This window comes from Protopterus annectens, chromosome 10.part0 (genome assembly GCF_019279795.1).
Source record: "Protopterus annectens isolate FY-2018-M chromosome 10.part0, PAN1.0, whole genome shotgun sequence".
Taxonomy (NCBI): domain Eukaryota; kingdom Metazoa; phylum Chordata; order Ceratodontiformes; family Protopteridae; genus Protopterus; species Protopterus annectens.
This window is the reverse complement of record NC_056744.1, coordinates 843,120,865-843,142,620: the sequence shown is the minus strand read 5'-3', so window position 1 is coordinate 843,142,620 and position 21,756 is coordinate 843,120,865.

Genomic DNA, 21,756 nt, shown 5'->3' with positions numbered 1-21,756 from the left:
AAAGTAGAAAAGTGGATTAGTAATGGAGAAGTTAAAGAAACAGAAACTGAGGTGAAGGATTTAGTGTAGACAATTTAACTCAGATAATAACATAACAGGATAGAGCAATGGACAACCAAATTAAGGAGAAACCAGTGGACCAGGAAGCATCTAATCAGTTGACATATGGAGATACTTTGGAGCCTTCCATAGGAAACCAGTACAAAGGTTCAGTTGGAACTATACAGCAAGGAAAGAACAGGAAACTGTGGCAACTCTGACAAAGTCAATGCCATGGAGTGATAGGCCAGTGAGTTTCCATATGAAAGACCAATGGATGACACAGGGTGAAACTGAAGAGAAAGTGGCACAGGAAGAAGCTCTGGAACTTTCTATAGAATGCCCACAGGAAATGGTGAACAAGGAATGTGTCCTCACTTTAGAAGAAAATGATCTAAGAGAAGAGTTACTTGATTTAATAGAAATGGATAGACATATTAATATCAATGAAAAAAATAGACTGCAGAAGGTCAATAAAACCCAAATAGTTAGAAGTATGATAAAACAAATAAACACTAATTAGGACTCTCCCTAGAGATTATTGCAATATAACAGAAGTAAATAGGCTACATTGCTGTGCAGCCAACTTAATGACAGATAAATTCCTACCACAAGAACACAGGGTAGTAAGAGAAAGGACGGGAAGAAATCTAATGCAATCATGGAAGTAACACATAGAGAAAACTATAAAGTAATTAAGACAATGTGTCACTGTTAGAAAAGTATAGAAGAGGAAACAGATCAACAAAAATACTCAAAGACAGACATGATATTATAATGGATCAGGATTTATCATACACTGTCACAAATAATAAACTAAAAATATCAGCACAGGCAGAAAAACTTAAGAAGATACACAGATAAATATAAAGGAAAAGTACAAAATAAGTAGTTTATTGATGACCCAAAAATGTTTTATAGAGAATTGGGAAACAAGGTAAAAGGAACTGAAAGACCATAAAAAAAGAAGAAATAAATACATTTTGGAGAAGTATTTATGAAGATCCTGTGGAACATAACAAAGATGCTAAAAGGACAGAAGAAGTAAAAGAAAGAATAAGAAGTTCCAATGTACAGGATATGAAATGGGATGAAGTAATGGCCAGAGAGATTGAAGCAATGTTAAGAAAAGCCTCCAACTGGAAAACCCCAGACCCAGATGTAGTATCTAAATTTTGGCTAAAAGTATTAATATCTTTGCACGAAGATTTAGCCATGAGTAAGAATTATTTATATGAGCACCCTGAACAGACACCAGCCTGGCTAACAACAAGAAAAACAATGCTCCTACTTAAGAGTGAACCTGCAAGCTACCCTAAAAATTCTAGACCAATAACTTGCCTTCCAACAACATATAAACTAAACAGTGGAATTGATGCCGACAGAGTTTATAGTCATTTAGAAGAAAACTCAATTATGGCAATAGAAAAACATGGTACTAAAAGAAAGTCATATGGAACAAAGGATCATTTGTTTTTAAATAAAGTCATAATGGAGAACTGAAAAAGGGGAAGAATTTATGTATGGCATGGATAGACTACAAAAAGCATTTGACAGTATACCACATTCATGGATAAAAGAGTGCTTAAAATGTATAAGATACACCCTACACTGATAAACTACATCACAGTGACCATGGAACAGTGGCAAATCACTTTTTACAGTTAAGCTATGATAAAGGACAAATTATTATTCCAGGGATAAAAATCCAAAGGGGGATATTCCAGGGTGACTGTCTCTCATCGCTTCTGTTTTGCCTTGCCCTTAACCCATTAAGTTCTCTGCTTAATAGATTAGGTCATGGCTATAATTTGGCTCCCAAAAAGCAACAGATAAAGACTTCTCATCTTCTCTTTGTCTATGATTTAAAACTGTATAGGACTTCAGATGAGGAACTGAAAGCACAACTGCAAGTAGTCAAAACTTTTTCAGATGCTATAATAATGTCATTTGGTCTTGATAAATGTACAGAAGCAACCTTTAAAGCAGGAAAGCTGCAGCACCAAGAAAACATCAGTTTGAGACAAGAATGTGATATAAAAGAACATGAGCAAGAGGAAGTGTATAAATATTTGAGAACTGATGAAGGATCAACAACAGAACTTGAACAAATGCAAATAAAACTCAGTAAGGAATATTTTAGAAGACTTAAAATAATCCTGAAAACAGCCTTGACATCTAGGAACAAAGTTTAATCTATAAACCAATTTGCTCTTCCTGTCCTAACTTACAGTTTTGGAGTGATTTACTGGCCTCAAAAGGTGTTGGATAGATTAGACAGGAAAACAAGATGGATGCCTCATGCTCATCAAATGATTTATAAAAATCAGTGCATACCAAGATTATATATTCCCTGTTCTGAAGGAGTTATGGGTCTCTTTGAAATTGATTACAGTGGGAATTCAATAAAGTCTGCATTTTTTTTTTTTCATGTAGGCATCACGCCGCGGTGCCTACACGGCCATAAACATTTTTAGATTCAGTAAGCACTGCTGAGTGGAGTGCACACATGTGCAATCACAGAATATTCCGTGGCATGCAAATCACCTCATAAGCAGGTGAATGTCATGCAAATGAGGCAGGTTGAGTGATCCAACAAGCAGAAAGGCTTCTGTTCAGACTCCGTGCCAATGTCCATAGTGTACACTGAAAAATTCCACATACAGCAGTCCAGACAGACAAAACGGGATGTAAAACTGCAGAAATGTGGACATAAATCCCCTGAAATGTTATATTTCATATGCATATGAGCAAAACTATTATTGTGGATGCCAGAAAGAGGAAGGGAATAAGTTAAATTAATTATATATATATATATATATACATATATATATATATATATATATATATATATATTTATAATCTTGGCATATTTGTGCTATGTACCACAGTGTGCAAACATGCTTAACAGAAAAAAAAAAGTAGGAATAAAAAGGATTTTATAATATTTGACAGAAATCTATTATAGGACCCTGCATCAGGTCCATACAATGGTGCATTGCTGCTGTTGCTAAGGTCATAGGGCTATGAAGTGTGTAGTTTGCAGGCTGTCAGCACGGATATGTATGAAAATGAGTTGGATGTACTGAATAGCAAAAAGGAGTAATTGTGTCTGCATATCCCCTTCGTGTAGGCTCTTAGACCATGTTGATGTTTACACAGGATGTGGCTGACATCAGGGGGCTGTGTCCTGTCACTTCCAGGCTCTTTTAAGGTCAGATGCACATGTTTGAGCAGTGTGCTACATCGCACACTAAAATAGGGCCATTAAATGATGGTAATTATATTGTAGGCAGGTGGAATGCATCATAGTTAGCCAATTACACAATATGGACCTACGGCAGACCTGTATAAAGTATGCATGCACCCCACATTCTGATTTTACCCAATTACTCTGGACCATTGGAGTACAGACTTGGGAATTTTTAACTGAGATAATGCTAGGGGCTGCTACAGGTCTGTTACATCTGTATGTGCTAGATGCTGAAGTCAGCGCTGCTGGTACTGCCAACAATAGACCTAGGCAGAGAAGGAGAAGAGTGTTCAGGCTAGGGTAACCTTCAAGGAACTACATGAGCTCGAGATTGTAGAGTGCAGTGCTACAGGATGGACAGGGACATACTACTAGAACTCACTGAGCTCTGCTGTCCTCAACTCAGACCCAGAGCCAACAGAGGAGAACCCATTCAAGTGGAAAGAAATGTATGTGTAGTTCTTAGGATACCAGCTACAGGTACTTTCCAAAGACCAACTGGGGACATGATGGGGGCTTCACAGGCATCTGCATCCATGATACTCCACCATTTCCTGGATGCTATGCCACCACATGCCAGTGATCACATATCTTTTCCCCTCTCCCCTGAGGTGAGGGCCAGCAATATGCAACAGTTCTACCATGTAGCACACTATCCTGAAGTACTGGCTGCCATAGATTGCACTCATGTACACATCAAGACACCACCTGGTGAGCAGGGTAGAGTCTATGTTAACTGCAAGGGTTACCACTCCATCAACTCCCAGGTCATGTGCAATGGCTAGGGGATTATCCTGAATGTGTGTGCTGGCAGCCCTGGCAGTTAGCAAAACTCCCATATCTGGCACACATCACAGCTGTACCAGATGTTTGCTAGGGGGTCATCCCACATGGCCGTTTACTAGGGGATGCTGGCTACGCACTGGAACCGTGGATGATGACACCCTACAGAAATGCAAACACACAGATGAATGTCATAATGAGGCACATGCACAAACTAGAAAAATCATAGAGCATGTGTTTGGGCTTCTGAAGTCACGGTTCTGGTGCCTAGCTATATGTGGTGGAGCCATGCAGTACTCTTCAGCCACATGTGCACATATATTCGCAGTATGTGCTATGCTATACAATCTGATCCTGTGGAAACAGCTGCAGCAGGATCAGCAAAGTGAAGGGCTGCACAGTCCCCCACCAGTGCCTAAGTCACTATAGTCACATTCACTGGAGGGCTTGGAGGAGGAACCCCCTGCTGATGTCCCTGTCGGCAGATGTAGGCATGCTCAATGTGCACTGGATTTAATTAAGAGACAGTGCATAGCACATTCTCTGATAACCTATGGACCTAGGGACTGACACTTTACTCCTACCACATACAGTAATTAAAATTGATGCCAGGCACCCCACACAACCTGTACCTATCCATGTATTGGCTGTGTACTGCTTGCATCAGAGAGAGTGATCTCTGAACTACAGTTCTGTCAACTGCTGCATTTGCAAGGTAAGTCTCTAGCCTACACAGTACTTGTAAGGATTATTGTGATATGGAATTGAATGTACGAATCTGCTACATTTATGCAAGTTAATATAATGGGCTATTTGGACAGAAGTAACATCCACATTTGACTAGAGATGCCCATTCCACTATCATGTATCCTTTAATATTCACTAGGCCTCATGCATGGAATACACAGTACAATAGTCAAGGGAGATGTTAGACAGTGAGGTTACATGATATTCGGACTACCGTGTATCCCAGCAGAACATCCTGTGTTGTTCCCCCAACCCCAACACAGTAGTGTTCCCATATAACTGCTTTGACAGTAATTCATCAATGGTATATGAGAAGTCCAGGCAGTCTCAGGGCAGTAACATAGAAATTGATCATACATTGTGTATCTCATTGAATGCAGCAATAACAACATACATATTTATACTGTTGCTTGCATGATGAATGACCCCTTTCTGTCAGGCATCTTGTGTGGCTCAGTGGACTAGGAAAGTTAGCATGTGTGATAGTGTTGATAAGTATCTACATCTTTTGGATGTGAGGTATTATGTTTTTTACAGACTGTCAGTCTGTGTGTAGTGTAGCATTATTAACCTCTGTCACATATTAATTACATCACACAGCTGAAGAATGCCATGGACACTGAGTGAAGTGCAGTACTGCAGAAACAGGGACAGATGTCATTGTCTGTAGCACACAAAATCCTGGACTGGAGTACAGGTAGATGTGGGATGAAGTTAGTTTATAAGTAGTGAGAATCCCACTGGGCATGCTCATATATTTAGTTAAACAGATCACAGCTCTGTTGCTTCTTATTCAAAATGACCTGTTATGTATAGCTACGTCTATACATAAATATGTATGTATATATATATATATATATATATATATATATATATATATATATATATATATATATATATATATCTGTCTGTCACTGTCTCTCTCTCTTTCTCTCTCTCTCCCATAGATAGTATATCTATCTCTAAAGATAGATAGATAGATAGATAGATAGATAGATAGATAGATAGATAGATAGATAGATAGATAGATAGATAGATATAAAAGCATCTCAGTCTCTCCCCATATATCTACATAGCAAATATATAGAGCATACACACACACAGATACATTTATAATATACATCCTTGTTATATACATAAATATGTGTGTGGATGTGTGTATTATCCTACATACCCTGGTAATGGTGAGTAAGGCTGCACTATGACACATCTATAATGTTGCTCACAGGATCCAAAGTAATGGCACAACAATATATGATAGATACATTTACCTACAGACCCCTGTGCCTGCTGGATGTTACCACACATAGAGCAACAGTTGAACAAGTGGTATAATGCAGTCTACTCATGCATGGAAAGAGCATATCGTTCCTGCCCATAGGCTTGCCCATCCAAATACAAACAGTCACATATGGCCAAACTGGTAACTGCAGCCACATAGCTAGGATAAATAGCAGTTATCTGACTGCTAGGCTATTAGACACAGATAACAATATGAAGCAATATTATTCTGCAGGCCGCAGATGCTGTTCAACACAAGCCTAGTTTATATAATCCACAAGCAGTTTGACTGCAGTCATGTATAAAACAGATGTTAGCCATGGCACATGCAATAAGTACTATGATCTATAGTATGAAAGATTAGATAGGTAGGGGTTCTAACCTCACTCCTGGTCCCTCAGTGTGCGTGTGTGTGTGTGTGTGTGGGTGTGTGCGTGTGTGCATCCCCCTGCAAAAACAACTGCAAATCCTTCATTGACTGCCAAACTACAATGGTTCTGTACTTTTTGGCCCTATAAGTTGATGCCAGCCTGCAGACACCCCTCTTCTACAAGGCCTGTTGATTTTATCTACCTTAAGACTACCAGTTACCATTGTAATGTCAGACTTAAGCCGTGGCATGTGCAATAAGTACTGTGATCTATAATGTGTAAGACAGGATAGGAAGGAGTTCCAAACTCACTCGAGGCCACTCGGTGTGTGTGTGTGTGTGTGTGTGTGTGTGTGTGTGTGTGTGTGTGTGTGTGTGTGTGTGTGTGTGTGTGTGTGTGTGTGTATGTGTGTGTGTGTGGTGTGTATCCGTGCATGTGTGTGTGTGTGTGTGTGTGTGTGTGTGTGTGTGTGTGTGTGTGTGTGTGTGTGTGTGTATCACCATATGACATAAATATGATCACCTCAGTGACTTAGAAAGAAGTAGGTTTTGCAGTATTTTGGTTGTAGCAGGTGATGTGAGCCTCCAAATTCCTGACCAAAGAGGTCCTAAAGAGATATTAATAGTAGACTTGAGGTGTGGAGTCTGCGTTACATACTGTGATGTACAGTATGTACCATTAGATAGGTAGGTGTTCTAATCTACTTGCAACCAAGTTGAACTGTGTGTGTGCTGTGCAGCATTTTGCAAACATTAATTGGAAGTGTTGCTATGCTCAATGTAACCAGTTTATGTGTGTGGCTGTTAGAGCATTTTACATCAGCTTATGGAATCATAGGATCTTTGAACTTTAATAGCCTAATGGCCCTAGAGCCCTTAAAATCCTAGCCAAGTTTTTACCATTATTTATACTATCAGCAAATACTGCCGCTGTCCATGAGGGACAAAGGTAGAAGCCCTGTGGTGAAATGACAGTCACCCATCCAAACATACAGATGGCATCTGACGAGGTCCAGTGAGGTGCTCTGTTTGACATTAGGCAGGATTCTGATTCAAAGGTTTGTGAGAGTCTGCTAGACAGATCTCTCCCACCAGCATGTATTACTGTCACATGCCAGGTTAATGCTCTGGCACAGAGTAATCCGTGTACCATTCTACCTACAGATATGGAGCATTTCCACTCAAGCAGGGTCACATTTTGTGCCATATGCAAGGCAGAGATCACTTCTGAGTATTCTGTATGCCACAAGCTACAATGACAGTGATTTTAGATGATCCCCATTGTACAGATACTGAAGACATGAAGTTCCCTTATGAGGGGCCATTGTGTTGTGTGTAACTACCAGTAGTGTTTGGAAAGGTACATTATAAAATGGCCATTGCACTCAAATATTGGCATGCTGAGGGAAGAGTACACGGAGGTTTGACTGTTAATTTCAGGTGACAGTGCCCTCAGGCATGACATATGATTCCCTTCTTACCACTGGGAGACATGGTGCTCTAGGGTACATTAAGTGTAAACCTGTGTGGCCAGGCCTGTGTGCCATGTTCTATTACCCCTGAGTATGTACATCAGGGGTTTCTACTGATGTGCTACTTATCAGGAATATAGGTGTTACAGATGGAAATGATACTACATTAGTATGTCAACAGGCATTTGTTCAGCAATATCCTGTTGTAGGATATTGAGATAACTCACAGATTATATGACCACTCACAGTTTGCAGGCATCAACCAACATTGTCAGCCATAGACATTCAAGTTTTGCTTGTGCCATGGTTAAATGGATTCCAAGCAGTAAAGGACCCAGGATTTAGCTATGTTGAACACTGTTGGTTATAGGTCAGCTATCAGAGGTGGATTTCCCTATTTTGAGTATATGTTACATAAGTGAGCCACTTAGTGACCCCCTATAATGATATTACCGTTGATGCTTAATTGAGTGATTTTTGTCAATGATGCCTGAGTGGGGGATATAGTCACAAGGCTTGACTACATCCAGGGGGGTTGTATGCCATGATGTCCTCTCATCCATGTCCTTGGTGACTGCCTCAGACATGTCCACCTGGTTTAACAGCCATGATCTTCCTTTCAGAAATACAAACTGTGTACGGTCAACTGTTTGTAGATTACATATATTTTTGTTGATCAGCTCAATGATGATCTGCCCTATGGGCTGACAGAAATGGCTACTCAGGCAAATAGGTCTATAGTTGTGGTGGTCAATGGATGCACCACCTCTGTGCAAGGAGATAACACTTGCCATTGCCCAGTCAGCTGGGATGCAGCCAGTGGTTACAGTATGAGTGCAAGGAGTTCCCAATGGTGTTAGTAATCCTTGTTGGATCCCATGTCGGTTGCAGCCTGGGATGTTAGCATGTTCAATAGATGTTATGTATCCTCATTGGAGAGGTGTGTTACAGCCTGCTCTGAAGATATAGATGGTATGGAACAGATTGTAGGGATGTCATGTGGCACATGTGGTGGGGACAGAGGAATGAAGTTGACTGAAAACCTGAGAGATAATGTTAGCTATGAGTACAGACTCATTATATGTGCTATCATTAAGTATGAGTTCACCAGCAATCTGGGCCTTTCATCTGAGGTTACACATGCAGCTACACTGTGCATTGTGGTTATCCTTTGTGTGGGAGGGGAATCAAATTTTGTCACATACTGTTTCTGCATGATGTCACAGCAACACTATGTACTTGTTTTAGCTGAGGATGGTGTACATCCATTTTACGGGGGAGCCCTCACGCCAACTGTCACACAGCAATGTCCACCTCTTTTTGTCCCACCTGCCAATGGCAGTTGTCCACCAGGCAGGTTTGCTGAGCTATTAGGAACTCTTTTCCCCCACCAGGTATAGCCGCGTCTGTACAGCTATACTGGTGCTTGCCTGGTATGGCTGCGGTGCTGTCCACAGCCTTGACCCAAGGTTCTGTGACTGCACAAATGTCTGCATATTTCAAGGTAAGAACACCTTCCCCAGAGTGAGGTTTACTGGTGCCATTCTTAGCATGTAGCAGCATTACCGTGATGTTGTATGAAGATGCCATTCTCACTGGAAAGTTATCCATCCAGACAGTGCCTATAAGATGCACTGTGTGGGGTATCAACAGCCTTGGCCAGTACTCAACATCCCAAGAGTGACAGATGAAGACCCTCTCTGGCAGAGCATTGAGGTGGGTTGAGCAAGTCACCCCAGATGGACATATAGTGGATCCCTTACAATGGCACCATATACTAAGGTAATTATTGGCATCCATTATTTTCCGTGTGTATTAAGCCATCATCCTAGGTGTGGGTCAAATGCAGCTGGAAGTTATGGGCATACTCATGAGAGACATAGAGTTTCTAAGCTCAGTCATGTGTCTGCATACAGTCCGTTGACATATGTCCCGAGTTGTACATACCTGCAGGAACTATGATGTCATCAGTATGTTACCTGATATTCACTGACTTGCATCAATGTGTGGTATGGTGGACTGTGTCAACCCACAGACAGCTAATTGTGACCTTTCCAATATGTAGCCTTGGGACATGGACAACAATGTGTCTCTTGATTTAATCACCTATGAATAATAGGCTTCATTTTGTTGTTTGCCTCAGGTGTTTGACCCATGAAACATTGATGCATGAGCTATTATGTGTACTGTGGTCTCCAGAGGAATGATTATGTGTACTGAGCTTGCATATGTTTTTTGTTTGAGGTATCTGTTGTTTAGGAATGTGTCTAGTAAGGAGCTCCAGACCTGCAGGTGTGCATGGTGTGGATGGTGCAGGAGGTGACCTGTGCATGTTGGCAACATGCTCATTGCCATATTTACCGACTAGTGTGTGATACACCATGGAATCTAGGTTTGTAATACAGTCACATGTCTCACACGTTGTGTTTGTGTGGGAGTACAGGGGTGGGAACACTTTCCACATGTCATCAGCAGTCATTGATAATGCCATTAGCAATATAGTCATGCTTGTGTGTACATCACAGGAGGCCATCATGAGGCAATATCATGAAAGATGTTGAAATGTAACATGTCATCTTTCTGTTGGTCTCCTAAGGTAACACAGCACCTGACAGTGTGCCATAACATGGTTGTGTGATTACAATGCATTGCTAGGTATGTGGCCCTTGGATTAACCATAATCCTGTTATTAGGCTTGGTCACAATACCATACCTACAAATGTGACACTGTGCAATTCCAGCAAAGTTAGGGTCATGCTGCTACACTCTTGGGGTTGACAGCCTGAAAAACAGTAGGTACTCCTTGCAGTGAAGATGTGGATGCCAGGAGTTGTTCAACTTTGCAGACATGCCTTTGGCCTTGCAAGTCTACAATGCCTGTCAAGCAAATGACAGCAAACTGGATGTTATGTGACATGATGCGGGAACACAGATGTGTTCTGGGTACATAACTGTAAGGTATGACATACGTAGGACATGTGGCAGGTTGACACACTTTGGCAAAAGGTGGCCACACCTCTACAGTAGGCCTCAGAGCCATGTCATTCAGATAAACACCATTAAGCTGTTGAAGGGCAGGATGCATGAATTGTAGTGAAAGTGTTGCATAACATGGATCACCATCACTGTGGTGTTTGTTTGAGCAACCTTAGACATCTATGTCACTGGACATTGCACATTATATTGTGACACTGCAGCTGTGCTCACAATTACCATCTGGTCAGTACCCTTGTAAAATACCACCAACCCTGGAGCAGAAGGCACAATATATGCAAAAGTCAACTGATTGCTCAGGTTGCTAATCAAGTCATCTACATTGAGAAGGGTGTATGAAGCCTGCAGAGCCTTGCATTATGTGGGACAACTATGTGGATGAAATAACAGGCTGTGTCCTGCTTCTCATCATGAACTTCATAGTAATGTTTTTTTTTCTGCTGAGAGAAAAAGTATTACATCATGGTATCCCAGAAGAGAGTGATTGTGGTAGAGCAGCATTAGTAGTAGCCAGGCACCAGCAATTCATGGGAATCCCCTGCTTTCTGCATTCTTCACAAGGTAATTGTATCCTTTCAGTACACACTGTTTAAGTAGTGTCCAACTGCAGAATACCTGTGTAAAATCTCCTGCCTTACTTTCAGATGGTGCACATATTACCTTTCCCTCCATTGTTTGTCTGTGTTCTGTACAAACACAGACACCTTGGTTGAGTATTTTCTTGGAGAATATGATGTAAGTACTTGCAATAGTTAACTGCACAGAGGACAACTAGCATGCAGTTCCACTCACTGTCCCCAGATCTCTCAGTCATCTGATATTTAAAGCCATGACATAAGTTATCATGGAAATGATCAGTAACAATGTTGTACATCTACAGACACTGTACCAAACACAGTTTGTTTTGATCAAGGGCAGATCATGCCTACTCTAACTGGTGGACCTCACTGGCTGTTTAACTATGCAATGGGTGAAGGGAATATGACTTACTCTACCTACCATAGCCTGACAAGGCATTTGACAATATTAGGCCATCAGGCATTGCTGAAAAACTGCATAGGTTATTTACAAAGTAGTATGTCAGCTGATGAATAGGCAAGTGTCTGATAGTCATTATCCAGGAAGATAGCATTGGGTAGTCCACTGCTTCAATGAGGCCAGTCACCAGTGGATGTCCCTCAGAAATTATTCATGGAGTACCCCTGCCAGCCATTCCCTTCTGTGCAGTCACGGCCACTGTTGGTAACCCCTAACTGGCTACATTTGCAGATGCTTATAAATTAGGAGATGATACAGAATCCCACACAGAACCAACAGTTATTCAGGATGGGCTGTGACACGCATTCATTTGTTGTCAGAGCGACTCACAAATAGTAAATAGCAAGGAATACACAATACTATCCTCTTGGAAGTCATCCACTCCTGGAAATTATAGTATTGTCCACACACCGCACACAGTTCAGCCATTACTCAGGGACTTATAGACATAGAGAGGGATCTAGCAGACTGTGTCAAGGCCACAAATGTGTAGTCTGTCTCCTACATGCTTTGGAGAGGTGTATAGCTGCCATAATGGGAGGTGTGAGATCCCACAGTGTACCTCCTGCATATCCAAGAAAGAACTAACACATGTATTAGCTGTTCTACACACCTACATCTTCACTGTGGTATAAATAGTACATGTTGGAGAGATAGATATGCAACCCATGCACTACACACTATATGTAATAGGTTTCCCATGCATGTGCAGCACACTTCCACTGTAATGCACATCATGCACAAGTTACACAATGGGATGTGGAATAACACAATCATAACTGATGAAGGACAAATGTCTGTAATGGCCACAGGAAAATTTAGATGATTCATCTAAATCACTACAGGTTGTAGATGTGTTAGCTCCTGAAACCATGCTGACACTTATCAAGGGTACCAGACCTTGTCAGAGATTAGGGATGCATGAATAGGCTGAATGAAGCCATTGTCCTTGTTAGCCTGTTATACAAATATGAACCTATGGAGCCATGCACCTATAGTGCTGTACCTTTCCGAAGACATATTTCTTCTGTGATGACATTCCATCCTGTGCGTTGATGTTTATGGGTTTAATGTCACTGTGTATTCATAGATGTCTCACACAGAATCCTGAAAATGAAACATAAACAGGTCCAAGAGACACTTTTCATTGGGTTAGTATACAGCCATTATGACATCATACAACGTAGGGTACACAACAAGATGTGATTTACTCATATATGTCAGCATACAGTATTTGTCAGTGAGCAGTACAAGTGGCATGTCAAAGGCAACAACAGATTACACAGATACATAGTTATTTATATAGTCTCCCTCTGTATCAGACACATAGCCCCATTTCCCTGCATCAATAATGAAGATGACAGGGATGTGGCACACGTATCATCACTTGCACAGGGTGTCGTATGGGGGTATAGGAGGGATAGGCTGACCCAATAGGTTGACAGTATGTGTGTGGGTCAGGAAGGGAAGTAGGCAAGATGGGCCATGGAAATGTGTGGTGTGTGTCCATAGGTGATGTATGAGTGTGTGCATGAACATAGTCAAGCACAGTGCTAGCCCTATATGTGTGTATGTCAGACAGGTTTGAGCTGTGCATGGCAGAGCTGACAGTTCACCATCTCCACCCCCAAACATGGGAAGTGGATCTACAAGGAGTTGCACTGGCACCTCTATGCCCAAGGTCAGAAGCCGTGCTACTACCTGATAGTGACTGCTCTCTGCTGGCACTATATCCTCCATGTGAACACCCAGGACCATGAGCCCATGGCCTGCCACTTCTTGGTGTGGATAGCACACTATCCTCTGGAGCGCTGGATGTACTGACACTATGGGAGTGAAATTGTACACAGCCACATGGACTCTCAGCAGATGTAGTTGCTGACGTATGTCCACAAGTCTGACGCTCAACTCCAAACAGATGTTCCATCACAGACAATGTGCATCACAAGACACATAGTGTGAGATCTGTCTCAGACCAATGTCTTTCAAGTCTACCAGTGAATCGATCCAGAGTATCAGCAATGTGGTGGAGGTAGCCATGGATGTCAGACTGTGCTGCATCCATAACCCTGAGCATTCATCTGGAGTTCCTTTTGGAATGTGTCCGTGCCTCCATGGTGGCCCAAAACATATGTTGTGTGACCCGTGATGAGACACCTGCAATAGGTGGTGGAAGGATAGTAGGCCTCCTATGAGCACCCCTATGAATCCGCCTGTGTGGAACCTCACAAGGTCTTTGGCTATGGCCAGTATTGACAATCACTACAGCCAAAGTTGCCACACTTAACTTTCAATGTTCCCACTCTCTGACTGTCCAATATCTGTGGCCTCTGGGACTAGGTATGTGTAGGCATACTGACTGTGTACAGTGATAATGGGAGCAGAAGAAGCATGTAAACCTCTGAGCTAGACTCAGCCCCTGCAACACCCACCTTTGTGTCACTTTGGTCACCATCATCAGAGTTAGAAGAGACACTGACATCAGGGTGTGAAGGGGACAGAGACCAATCATCCCTGGTCACCTGCGATAAAAAAGGGGAAAGCAGTACATTAATACCTGCACTATTACGCTCTGCAGTACTATGTTGCAATATATGTTAAGCTGTATACACTGTTGTCACTATTGCAGACCTGTTTAACCCTCAACCTTATCTAGTAAGACATGAGAACATTATTTTCCAACAAACGTCTGTAGTTACTTGTAAATAAAAGCTCTTTAAACAACAATCTTATCAGCAACGATGAAATACACTGTTGAAATCTGTCAACACTCTACACAGTTGACACCTATGGCAATCTGTAATGTCCTGACAATACTGTCATAATCGATCAGTCTGGTAACACCTATAAGGCATAAGTATGATGCTAAAGTGTGTACAATCAGAAAGTAACTGTGCAGTTAGCAATCATGCCGACAGTACATCATTCCAGCCAGAAGGCTTGGGATGACACTTTAGGGAATACATTGCAATAAAAATACATCTGTAACAAAACAGTGTTGTGCTTATCAGGAGCAGGACCATGGCCTTGTCTGATTCCTGATGGACCTGTGAAAAGTTGAGGGAGAGGTAATGTAAACACTACTGCATGTTGCATTATAACAGGGTGATACGTCCATGTATCTCACATTTACAGTAGCTACTATGTTAATTGTTATATTGGTTAAATCTGAGCATAAGATTCAAACTGCAGTTAAACTCCCCCCCCAAAAAACAAACACCTGACACCCACATAAAACTATGTACACCCCGACAAGCTTATTCTACAGTATTCCAATGCTGATCAAACTAAGCATACCTGGATTCTCCTCTGGCATGGAAACTGTGGCACCCACATCCAAGATATACAGTGTGATGGATGCCTGGGAGGTGTCATCTTGTGTTCCCAGGTTTGCTAGGAATTCCTCAGTGGCTGAGAGAGGCTGTTACACTGCAGGCCCTCCAATGGTGACACCACGATCCCTGGCCACATCTGCTGCACTTCTGCATTCTGCATTTATTGTGACAGTTGCATGGTGTTGAACCTGATCACATGCCCTGCTCTGGTGACATCACATAGCAGGTCAGCCCACAATGCTGCCCGCTGTTCCCTGTTTTGCCTCCATGTGGACATTAGGAGTCCATGGTGTTGACAGCTTCCAGAATTATATCATTCTTGGCATCTATAAAAGGACCCCAGCATCTTGCATACATTTTTCCTGAAGGACAACAATATGGGAACACGTCAGGATCACATACTTGGCAGTACACTATGTAGAGCTACAGCAATAACAGAATTGCTGGCAGTATCCACTGCTTGATCACACATCTCATATTCCACAGTGTGCAAACATACTAAGGGTGTGGATGCAACTAAGATACTAGCAATAGTCAGCTCTTCCTGTTTGTGCCATAACAGATAATCCTATATGATCACACACCCAACACAGGAGTCCATTGTAGTGTGGCCCCTAGGGGTAACACCTCGATAATATATCAAAACAACAGTGCCAAACAAATAGTAGTGTGCTTTTACAATCACAATAAAGGGACATTCCCATGAGACCAGTGTGCCACATTGACAAACGACAACCCACCCTTGTTGAACTATACTTCCTCTGTAGGTGTAACAAATCTGGAGATCATTGACATGTAATCATTATAGTTCTTAGAAAGGCTTATGCTTTAATCCCCATTCCCCCAAGTATATTCACACATATGCATCATGCTGTAAACAAAAGGGTTACATACCTTATGGAATACAATACTTCTCTGTTGATATGTGCAGATATATAAAGGTTGTGACAACTCATTTACTGTGTGAATAAACTCTCATACAGAATGGTTCCCCTAGCTAGATGTTTGCCTTTTTAACATGGTTGTCATTACCAGGTGATTGTCTCTTAACCAGTCTGTGCTTCTGAACAGCTAACTGCAGCCAACACAGCTATGGAAAGGTAAGGTGGTGGATCAACCATTTTATCACGCAGTTGGAGAGGTGTCAAGTCATGTGTGCTGCAGTGTCATATTACTGGGCCACAATTTCAGTACACAATTCAAAATCATATGAGAATTCAGGCTAATGCATGACCTGACATTCTCTGCACTTCCTAGTGTTGTACTAGGAGTAGTTAAGAGTGGTGTTAACTGTAAGCCTTTGTGTTCTATTATTTAGATCCAGACAACCCATGTATACTGCTTTGGGTGGATATATAGGTGATAAGACAGACATACACATGACAATATATAATGTTGATGTCCACATGCATGTATTTTTATTGGTAGAGGCAGCTGTAGTTGAACCAAGGACTATGCGAAACAAAAGTATTGTTTACAATGCATTTTACAGACTGAGCTAAAGTATCACTAAGATAGCAAGTGTTTTTTATATATGTTGTAGATATCATTCCACAGTTATCTGCTGTTACACACTGCACTTACATCCATGCCTTTCATCTGTACAGATCTTTACAAAATGTCCAGGTTTTGCCCTTTTATTTTATGCCTGTTTTTCAGTATATTGTAGTTTTCTGGCAAATTAGTGTTAAACATTAAAGACTGAAGCCAGAAAATAAGGACAGACATTTGAATTTCAGACTTCCACGTACTTCAGAACATTCATACTAAATCAATATCTGTTAGTCTGTTATCCTTCTAAGTTTGTAAGAGCACTATTGAAAAATTGTCCCTATTTTTGCGCCTTTGTCCCAGTTTTATTTATGGATTTGTCCAAATTGCATGGCTTTAGAATGCTATATTTCTCTATTAGAGCCCCAGTTAAAATCCTATTTTTACATTAATGTTTTAGCAAGTGCATTGTTACATGTTCTACATATACTTGCACGGTTACCTGCTATTACATACCTTACTTATATTCATTGTTGTGTGTATGGCTTTAGAGTGATGTATTTCCCTAGTAGAGTACTAATTACAGTAATATTTTTCTATATTTCTTTCAGCTGGTTTGTGCAGTGTGGAGTGATGTGCAGCATCGCTTAAACACCCTTAATGATGAAAACTTAAGTATTACTATGTTTTCTTTTAAACACCTGTGCTAATTAGAAGCTGTTTGGCTGGGTGGGTTGAGCCACTGTCATGCAAGTGCAATGGCCCTAGGTTTGAAATAATGCACGGGTGTACGTTTAGAATGTGATTAATATTTTTACAAAAGCATATATAAATATAGTGCTATTTAGCATAGCTAAGTGATGTAGTGCTCTGCGCCGCATAGAGCAAAAAATCTTTAAAGAAAAGAAAACTGGGGAGATAGGATAGTGGTAAAAATAGGTCCATGGAGGGGGAAAACATAGTGAAAGACGTGTAGGGATGTGCAGGATGGGTGTAAGAAAGAACCATAGCTATCCATTTCTTCATCAGCAGCAACTGTGCACCATGACAGAATTTTAGATAAATTTGGACTGTCACCCCCAGAGAGGGGTGATGACAACCTAACTGCATTGTCAAGCCAATTGGACCAAATTAAGTGTATCCAGTGTACAAATGTGCAAAATGGAGAGCTACGCATAGGGCAATATTTTTTGTGGGACATGTGCCCATTTTTTTTAATGTGAGAGTGGAATGTTGGGGAAGAGACATAGGTACATGTGGGGGAGATATGTTGGATAGGTGAGGAAGCATTTGCAGAGAGACAAGACAGCAGACAGGGTTGATGTTTGACACAAGAAGGGGGTGAACACCTTGGATGGGGAGAGTGTTGTGGAATCACAGATCCAGGAGCATCCACATGGTAGCAGTGCGACTCAAGTCCTCACCCATGGGATTTTCAGCACTGCACCTTCACTGTCCCTGGGGTGGCAGTGCTGGAGGGTGGCATGTGGGTAGAGGCTGCCCCACCAGGATGGCAAGCATGTCCTCCATCCAGCACAGGCATGCACCAAAGGTTCATACAACCACTCTATGCACCATACCTGGCAGTTCTTGATGGATGACAAAATCATCCCCTCCATCCCAGAGGCCCAACCCCAGCCTGTGGTGTGGAACTATCCAACACCTCATCTAGTGCAGGGATAGCAGTGGGGGCACCACCAAGCTGTGACCCAAATGTGCTGGGCCCTGGTGCCATGGTCAGTGGAGGCAGAGTAGATGGATCACATGGAACCGGCCTACCTTGTCACACTGTAGTAAATTAGATATAAACATAAGATAAGATAAGTAATAACCAAACCAGTGTTAGCATTAACATAATAGAAGCTAATATTGATTAATCCAAATACATATTAAGGAATATTTTGAGGAGCATAACAATAAATAACATAATGGTAAGTATGTTAACAGCAAAGCAGTATGACATAACCCATAGAGGCAACATAACAGTTAGTTTACAAGAACACATTAATATCAAACCATAATAACAAATAACAGTAAGAAAGTAATATTTTTCATAATAATAAATTAGAAAAGATAAGGGGTGGGGTGAGAGACAAAAAACATATCATTAGTGACCTCGCTGTTGACATTACTGCACACACTACTAATACATACTTCTAGAACTGTGCAGTGTCACTTGTGTGTACAGTGACTCCAATTCTTGTATAGCTGATGTTACATGTACATAGCTCTCAACCTGTTAGCATTCGACAGTATAGGCCAAATACTAACAAATGCAGGTACACAACTGCAGGGAACTGTTTTACATAGTGTGCTAATACATTACTATCAAGGTGTACTGCAAATGGATTTCCCAAAAACTGGATTCCAAGTAATGTAATTTATCTGCTAATCAATGACCAGAGATATGGGGCATTAGTCATTATATTCTAAAATTGTGACAGTTGGGAGGTATGTTAGTGTACACTAATTGAAGTAGACAGCCAGTGATTTCTTAGTTTGCTGCCATGGGATTAGAACCCAAAAGCTGTGACTCAAGGAAACGTGCACTAAATTTAACAGTTGATGGCTGTCAGATTATGAAAGACATGGCAGTGCATACAGGAATGATTCACACTTATTGTAAAAGAGTATTTATCAAGGCACAATCCTGCTTTACACTTTATTGATACTGCTCCTGAAAATTGGGCACTTATACACATGGATATCTGCCCACAATTTGAGGTACCTTACCCATATACCTTGTTCCTGAACTGGAAGGAATAAACAGGATTATTTGACTATAAATGGCCATAACAGAGGTTTGAAGCTTACTGGGTATTGCATTACATTTATCAGACAATATTTTCTGCAGTCTTTATTTATTTCCCTTTTACAGTTGACTGGTGTCAGACTGGACCACAGTGAATACAGCCATAATGCACAGTTATTTGAACAGATCACTTCTCAATGCACAATCCTGCTTTAAACTTTTATTGCCAATGTACCTTAAAATCTGGCATTTATACACATGCATATCTGGCCATAACATCAGCTACCTTACCCATATACCTTGTTCTTCGAGTGGGTGGAATGCATAGCATTATATAGCATAAACTGGTCAGAGCACAGACTTGCAAGTTACTGTAGGTATTTCACTACATTTATTAGACAGTTTTTTTCAGCAGTCTTTCTTTGTACAGTTGACTAGTGTTAGATTAGAACACACATGCAGTGACTACAAGACTAGTGAGCACTTCTTATTTTGAAGCAGTACATATCATAGCACCATCACTCTTTATAATCTATTTATTACTGTTGCTTCAACTCTGGCATATACAGTATGGATAGCTGTGTCAGACCTGTAAGTAATAACCCATTTACCCTTCTTATTACCTGAGTGCAATCTATAGCATATTTCACACAATGAGCACAGCAGAACAGTTACTGTTAATCTCGGTAGACCACAACCTCAACTGATGTTTGTAAGCTATATTACACAATAATGCATCGTTACTTGACTTAACTTGATTTACCATTTCAGGTAGGCACTGACACATTACTAAACATATTACAGTTCCCAAGTCTGTTATGCCTGACTGTTAGGATTGCAAACTCTGCAAATACTTTTTAATCTTGACAGTACATTATACATTAGGTTATTGCTTTGCTTTTCTCCTACTCACCACACTCATGTCTCATTCCGGCCAGACACCCTGCATGAAACTGCACATTGTGAGTTCAATTGTCTGCAGCTGTTTTAAGAGAAAGAAAGCATTATGTGTATCAGTTTTATACATATTTTATTTGTATACTTATAAATCACTGGGAAACATACTTACATATCTGTGGGGTGCACCCAGCCTGTGCCTCTTGGACCCAGGTATCCAAAGTTCCCCTCTTCCTTCACTTCAGGTCATCATAGTAGTGATGACACTGCTCACCAGTGCAGGGGGTACCAGTAGCGGTGGTAAGGTTCTTAGCCAGCCAATTGCAGGCCTCAGACTTACATTCTGAGCCGTGGTAATCACCCTGCAGCAGCTGGGGTTCATAGTTGTGGACCAGGAGTCCAAAAAACACTCTGGACTGCTGAACACCCCAACTCTGCTCCTGAAAGTGTGGTCCCTCATCAACAGCACCAGGCATATCAGCAGCCAAGTGACAACTCCAATGAATGGTGTGAATTTCCTGCCTATTGATCTTTATATGGGCTGCATTCCCACCTTTACACATTAAACTGCAACTTTTAAAGATACGCATCACTTAGCTTTGAGCAAACTCGTGAAAAGTCTTTTAAGCGAATATAAGAGATGCTGCACAGTACGCAAACAGGGTGCACTGTTAACTATTTCAGTGGAGCTGAGCACCATGCAAATCTGCAGAAACCATTTAAGTGAGGCTGAGCATCACGCAGCATTGCTAAATATAACTATCTTTTAGTTTACATTACACTGATGTTTCACTCAACTGAATCATTCTCAAAACAAAAATTGCAAAGTATATCAGTACTCAGACCTAAGATCTACTACACTATACCTCATCACTCAACCTGTCTAGCCACTTGGATAGTGCAGGGAAGCAATATATCTTCACATATACTACTATGACCTCTGTTAGCAGTGCACAGCAAAGCTACATGGGGTTGTGCATTGCTAAGCACCACAGAACCAAAACAATTAAATACCTTGAGTTTCTATTTGTAGACATATAACAGATGTCAGATGCACATGTATAAGTGCAGCTCAGCATTGCTAAGCACCATGCTGTGCCTTGCGAATGTACATTAAACTTAAAAAAATAAATAAATAAAATTGCTGATTTTCTGGATGATCCACAAGTATGGGACAACCTCTATTACTCGCATGGATTAAAAATCTGTGTACCTCTAATTTCCCTCAGCAGACCACCTTAATTAATATGTATGGCCCTTTGCTGTGGAGGAACCATGGCCATGTGCACAGATAAAGTCTGTGT